A 7,808-nucleotide genomic window follows, 5' to 3' on the forward strand; every position below is an offset into this window, starting at 1 on the left:
TTAGAAAAAATTGGAAGAATAGATATGGGTCTGTAATCTTTGACAGAAACTGGTAAAGAAATTTTGGGAAGTGGTATAATAAATGCTTTTTTCCAAGCTTCAGGAAAATCTCCAGTATTTAAAGAAAAGTTTATAATGTGAGTAATAACTGGTAAGATAATAGGAAAAATAAAGTGTATCAATCTCATACTCAGCTGATCACTGCCCATAGATTTGGTTTTTATAGAAAGTAAAATACGTTGAATATCAGTTTCTTGAACGGAAGAAAATAAAAACGGTGGATAATTGTAAGAAGCTGCCATACTTAAACGTCGGAGAGTGTCGGATTTAGTGCTGACATCCAGTATTAGTGGAGGTGTAGCAAAGTGAGTATTGAGATATAGGTGCATATAGATGTTTATATTTATTTCTTGAGGAAAATATAAGCGGTGATGTTAATTTATAAAAAATAAACATTATTTTATTTATTTTCCCATAATTTAATCTTCTATAAAACATTATTATTAATAGTCAAATATAACGGTGAGCTGCGCATAATCAATTATATGGACAATTCACCGTTGGAAGATTGGGATAATGATGAAATGAACTAACCAACAAGTAAACTGGTTTAACCTGAAATATTGATTTTAAAGTTTTTTGAAATGCAATCGTTTATTGTCCCTAGACTGGTACCTGGAGCGTAAGACTGATAACCATACCTAGTATGTTTACGAATTCAGTGTGTAGACTTCATAGTCCATAATCGATGGCACACACGTGCTAAAACGTTTCATCTAAAATAGTGTGATGACCGAAGAAAGCAATTTCATCCGATACAACATATAATGCAACTCTAACAGTATTGCACATAAATTGGGAGCATCGTTTTGCAGTACATTCACATCGTCCCTACATGAAGAAACGAAGTATAAAGGAACGTGGTTTATAAAGATACTACAGAACGCAGTCAACGTCAGTCAACCCAACAAGTTCAGTCAGTCAGTTCACGTCTGTCTATCTCGACGAAGTCACTCAGTTCCAGCATGTAGTTCAAGTGCAGTCTCTTAAACCCATCATCGTCGTAACACTCGCGCAACACAATTCACTATTTATTTACCATGAAATAAATACGCATTTAACAGCAACCAAGTGTCTTTTATTAATCTCTAACTGTTGCTCAATCACAGATGTTTATCGACGTGATAATAACCGACGCGTCAAAAGTTTATTTCTGTGATATTTTATCATTTTAGCGATTATAATAGAACATCGATTAAAATTTATCGATCGGGATTATTATTTTTTTTAATATCACACTTCGACCGGTTGCGTGGCAATACGTAATAATTAAAAATATTTACGGTTTGCAACGTGTGTAATCTCTGGTTTTGCGCATTTTAATTTTGTAATATTATTATCAAATAAATAATAAAATATTATTTGGCGATGTTGAATTATTATACTTATTAAAAATTTAAAAATACTCCAAAACCGTAAGTAAAGTAAAATAAATCTATTTTATAAAGTTGTAATATTGTAAAAGCAAAATTTATCATGCGTCATACAACGGTTACGTGACCGCGCTAAATTAATTATGTTCATCGTGATCGATCAAGTGGCTTACGAACTTTTAAACCACGTCGATAAACATCTGTGATTGAGCAACTGGGGTAGCAACTTCAACCCTCAACTACTTAAAGCCTACAAGTGTCCTATGCATCACTGTCCGATACATGAAAAAAATCATGATATTAATTATAAAACCCTTTTCTAAACTAATTTTATGTTTTCTAAATTGTTTGAAATTATAATGTTTTTTATTTTATTTTTTAATAACAAATAAACATATAATATTACAACTAAATACATTTTTTTACATTAATCAAATACATATATTTACATGAACGTATATTTAATTAATTATTTAAATTTTAAACCTTTAACAGCTTCCACATAAAATCATATCAATCATATTTCTTCCGCCATCTGTCAGCGAGGTGATCATGTTTCCGGTAAAAATTAGCTTAAGCCCAGTTAGAGGGACTTGCCCCAAATCCCGCCTGACACTGTAATGAGTTATGTCATTGGAAGATAAAACCGGAGGCAATCACTAATATGATTGGCACCAGCACGCGCTTCATCTTTCAGCAAAAAAACGCTCTATTGCGCTACACCCCTGTAAAGGAAATAACCGGTTTCGCATTACAAATTGAATGACCCGGCAACGGGGGTGCAACTGCGCTCGAGGCGAAGTATGTACGTGTGGACTTAGCCAATTTTTAAACTCACAGATGGAGATTAATTTCACATTTCACCGACTTTATTCCAAATGAATTTTATAGATATTTATGATTTTTTAAATTTATTTATTTAAAGGAAAAATAAATCAATAATGTTTTGAGTATGTGTATGTTTATAGACAATGCTAGATAACATATGGAAATTTAAAGCAATATATTTATTTAACTTTTGTACATAATGTTATTTGTACATTAGCGGGTTTATTGTCAAATGGCAATTTTTTCCAACCAACCAATAAAATAAAAGTTTTATTTTTATAATTCAAGTTACAGAACATATTGAATAGAAAAAAAAGATTAAAAAGCTAAATATGTATAAAAATAGAAATAAACGTATTTGTTTATAAATTACCTTAAATCAAAACTATTGCTCAATGGGAAAGAGGAAAAAAGAGGAAAAAGGAAAGGAGGAGAGATTGAGAAAGAGAAAGGAGATGTTTCTGCAGACGTGATTTAAACAGAGATAATGTAGTAACATCTTTGATGGTGGATGGGAGATGATTCCACGGTCGAGCCGCAGGAACACTATATGAGTTAGAGAAAAAAGAGGAATTGTGGATGGGTATTAAGAGAGTGCCTTGAGAATTAGAACGAAGAGGTAAACCATGAACTGAAAATTGTTGAAATTTTTCACGCAGGTATATAGAAACCTTTGAGAAGGTTATATGGAAGTTTTGGCATTTATAAAGCTTATGACCTGTCATTGACGCGTTTAAGTGACCACTTTATTCACTAGTGTTCTAAGTTATTTATATTTTCTATATTGCTTTCTCAAAAGTGTTTTCCCCCTTTTTCAATAAAAGAAAAATATGTATTTGCGTTCTTATGACTTATTATAGAAATAAAAGACGAGTGATACTTTAATTCGGACTGGACTAGTCTCGGAGATGTCACAAAAGCGATGAAACTGGTCACCGGATTTGTGGATTAAAGAATCACTCGATTTTTATTTTTAAAAAATAAAAAACGAGTAACTTCCGTCAAGAATTATTACTTACAAACTTGAATGATTTTACGATTTACCTAAATTTTTTAATTTTGGGGCCATTTTGAACAAGTTCAAATGACTCGCTATTGGAAAATAGAAATTAGGTTGTAGTAGATCGGAATTGAAACCTCGGATATTTGATCCTTAAGTCCGCAACACTAGCCACGGGACGCAACCCGGCTCTAAATTTATTTTTTACTTTTTTTATAACAACCTTATGCAACTCTGCAATAAAATCCATGATCCAAAAAAATAATTATAAATGGTTTAAAATTATAACTGTAAAAGCTTTCGTACATTTTTTTATTTAATAAAAATATTTGACAAATTTTCTGATTGGTCGTCTTTCTTTTTTGTTCGATTGTATTTTTAAAACGTATTAAACTGATTTTCAATAAAATACAACAATTTTAATCGCTTAATTTGTTATTCATATTTAAAGATAAATAAACGTATAAGAAAAATAATTATTTTATAGATATCTCAACAAAAAACAAATATTATTATTAAACTTAACCCAATCTATCCCAAATAACCGTACAAAACATAACAAAATAAATCAACGAATAAAACAATTGTTGTTATTGTATTAAAATTAAAGACGCTAAGCTACGTTCAGCTCTTTTGTTAAATGTTGCTTTCAATATATTGACTAAGCGTCCGTTGGCTATTTAATTGAATGCCGGCGTTTAATGAACACCCTAGTCGTCCAATCGAATGGCTGATTAAATTATTTGGCGTCAACAAATATATATTATAATACCTAGAGCCCGCTGGTTAAAAAAAAAAATACGCGTAGCGATGATGGGTCAAATAAAACCCATTGTTTTAGTAGTCTCTTAGGCATTGTAGTTATTTCAGCGTTATTTAATTATCAAAATGTTCTCTGATATAATGAAAAGACAAGTAGTAGAAATTCGGTTGATATTAAATGCTTTTGTTTAATTATATTCCAAAAATCCTAGTGCACCGAAATTACCTTACAAATAATCAGTATTTTTTAAGACAGCTCGGTCTAATCGGACCCATTTCTGAAAGGTATAAGTTAATGCAAAACCCTAAGAACTTTTGTTATCTTTTCGATTGCAGGTGCTTTTTTATTTTAAAATTTCATGAAAACCGCCAAATACCAAGACCACCAACACTCCCATGCTCTAGTTAAAATAAAGTAATTTCTATAATCGCCAGTTTTGGCCTCAACCGCCCGCCCCACGTGGGAAGCCACGCGGCAGTCACGTGACCCTTTTGTAGCGAGCGCCGATACACGATATTAGATTAAAATTGCTTTCGGATTCGACCATTGTCAAAAGTGGGCGTTATGTAATATTTTATTCTATCTCACGTCTCTCGAATGTTCTCTGGGAGGATTATTTGTTTAGTGTTTTCGCATTACACAAGCATCCTTTGAATTGGAATACGATCCGATTACTACGACACGTGGGCTGAGCAAAGAATGGTGTCTGCTTATGTCAAATGTAGTGTTTGGTATTATGCTTAAAAATTACATCAAGTTTTTTGACACGACATCTAATTTATTTGTTTTGTTTAGTTTTATGTTGACAAATCAAAATCATAAAAGTTATTTTTGAACATATTCGATAGCAGCAGTAATTATTAATTTATTAATTTTATTATTCTTCTTCGATCATTTTCTCTTTATGTTTTTTATTTATTTACTGGAGATATACACAGAAAGACATGAAATTATTATATTTTTTAAATTTTATTCCAGTAAAATGGCTACATAGTGCAGAGCCAATTCTCCCATATAAACATGAACATAATTATAAACATAACCATTAACGTAAGTCTAAATATAAACATAAATATAACAATATACATATAATAAAATTTTATATTTGCAGCATTTATGGTGGTCTTAGCATATCCCGCCATCGCTCGAACAACGATGAAGACTTGTAATTTATCAAAAACATAAATATCATTTTATAAATTTTAATTTAATTTTCTCGAACCTTTCTTCATGTGTGACATATTGTGGAGACCAAAATAAAGAGGCAACTACGGAGCATTTGGTTGCTAGCTGTCGTATCTCTCCAGTCACTGTTCAGCCGTTTAAAATCTTTAGGGGTGCCTACAGCCCAGGAGTTGATATAAAAAACAAGTTTATACCATCGGGTGGCATTTTCTTATTTACTCTTTACGTCATACATGAAAAGCCATTTGAAGCCTTACCCTAAACGAGTTCAATTTTTATAAAGCAGGTTATAGTGTTAACAGCTTTGATAATGGCAAGAATCTTTATTTATTCTCATTGTTAAATATTTCGCATCAACATGGGATTAACCGAAAGAGTTCAAATGTACGCAATTGAACAAAAAATATTTTTTTGAATGCTAACGATTAAAATATAATGTAAACACTGTTTTCACGTGTTAACTTTACTATTAGTATTAACTATTCTATTAGTATAAACTATTTTATTATATTTTAATATGTGTATTATTCAGTTTAAGAAAATCAAAAGAACTCTAATTTTTTTTATATTTTAAAAACAGCATAAATTAAATACGTTTAAATCAATAGTACAAGTGAAAGTCCAACAAAAAATTGAATATATTATATTGAAATGTTATTTTTTTTAAATATTGTTTTCCGATTTCACGACGTACGTGTTAAATGATCGTTATTTTATATTAAATAGTAAAAAAAAATAACACGCTTCGATACTTAAGTTTATTAAATAAATACAATTAAACACAAAACTATGAAACTACAGAAAACACGAAGAAAAATGGATATTGGCAAATTTGTAATATATCTGAATTTTCCTATTTTAAGGACAAATTTTTTGCCTGTTCTCTTAAAATATATGGGAAAAAACGATAAATTTATTATGACAGTTAAAAAATTCACCCTTAAAATATTTGTAAATAAATTAGTAAAATTATTTTTATTTTTATATAATTACTTTCCGATTTTTTTATGTCTAATAATTTCCAGAAATCTCTTCGTCTGGACATCTGTTCCCAAATTCCCACCTTCCCCATAGAAGTTGCACAAAAACATACTTTTCCATTATTTTTTATTTTTTTTATTTAATAAAATATAAAGTTACATGTTAACAAAAAGAAATACATAATAAAGAAAAAGTACAGAAACAAAAACAGAACGAAACTTTGGTTTTATATTTTAGTGAACGTTGGTTATATATTTTTGTCTATACTATCAGCACGTTGGTTTCATCTGTTTTTGAAACAACCATGGTAAATATGCAAAATGGGATTTGCATGATAGTGTAATCAATGTCCTGACGAAGAGACGAGAACGTTTCGAAATTGGTAAATATGTAAAAGTAAGAAAGTGGTTATTTACAAATATTTACTATCATTTATTACTTAAGTATTTACAAGTATATCACATTTATACTTGAAACCATTAAAACAAAAGTTAATTTGAAGTATTTTCTTTTACTTGTACGTTTCATTCTAATTCAAATACATTTTTGCAAGACTACTTAATGTTGAGTAATCGAGCATTTTATGTACAGAAACGAGAAATTTAAATCTCGTATCTTCTTAAATGCTCCGCTTTTATTAGATAATTTGCTCGAAGCTGACGCCACGTGAATAAAAAAGAGTTTTGTTATTTCAGCTTCACTTTTTACGGGAATGTATTACACTTAAGGCAGCAGAGGTCTAGGTTTGAAACTAGTCTGCAAAAATAAATACTCTGTATTTATTTAAACGCCTCTAAATATTGAAAAAAAATACGAATGAAAGTAACCTACTTCCTTTATTTATTGGATTTATTTGGCATTTTAAAATATTATATTTACAAAGCAATGCATTCTCATAATTATGTATTTAATCTCCCTAAACTCTCCAAATAATACAACGCAAAAAAATTGATCACAATTCCATTGTCCGCATCAAGCAAAGTAACGCATTGGTACTCCAAGTGCATGCTTAAATAATCATTTGTAGTATGCATTAAGAAAATCGGTCTCATCAGTCCAGGGACAATTAAATACTGCAATGGTGACCTAAGAAACAAATATTTCAAATTGTTCCTGCCGACCAAACCAAGGGCTTTTGACAAACGCGTCAACCAGTAGGTATACCGCGAGATTTAAAAATCTCCTTTAAATTGGATTTGTTTTTGGGTTTTCGCCCGAAAGTAATCAATTCAAAAACGTGTGTTTGCAAAGTTCTGGTTTTATAAATTTTTTTCAACTGGGATAAAACTAAGATATGCAATTCTAAACATTTATTTGATCTGCCATCACCTGGATAAAAATATAACTTTGCACAATATGTAAAATTCACCTTTCAATTACATGATATTTATTATTCATTCAGTTTGAACCAAGAAGTAGAAAAAGATCAGTCATGATATTTTTTATTCAATTTGTTGAAAATTCACTATTTTATTTGAAATTTGTACACAAAAGAAAACGCAATATATTGTAATTGTAAAAACTGTTTGCAACAGCCAAAAAAGGCCCTTAATAACAGTTTATAGGTTACGTAAACCGCTATATATTATTATAAGTGAAATTGTTTGACGACAAATTA

The sequence above is a fragment of the Micrasema longulum genome, unplaced genomic scaffold, assembly GCF_059751315.1.
Source record: "Micrasema longulum isolate JH-2025_06_02 unplaced genomic scaffold, ASM5975131v1 h1tg003610l, whole genome shotgun sequence".
Taxonomy (NCBI): Eukaryota; Metazoa; Arthropoda; class Insecta; order Trichoptera; family Brachycentridae; genus Micrasema; species Micrasema longulum.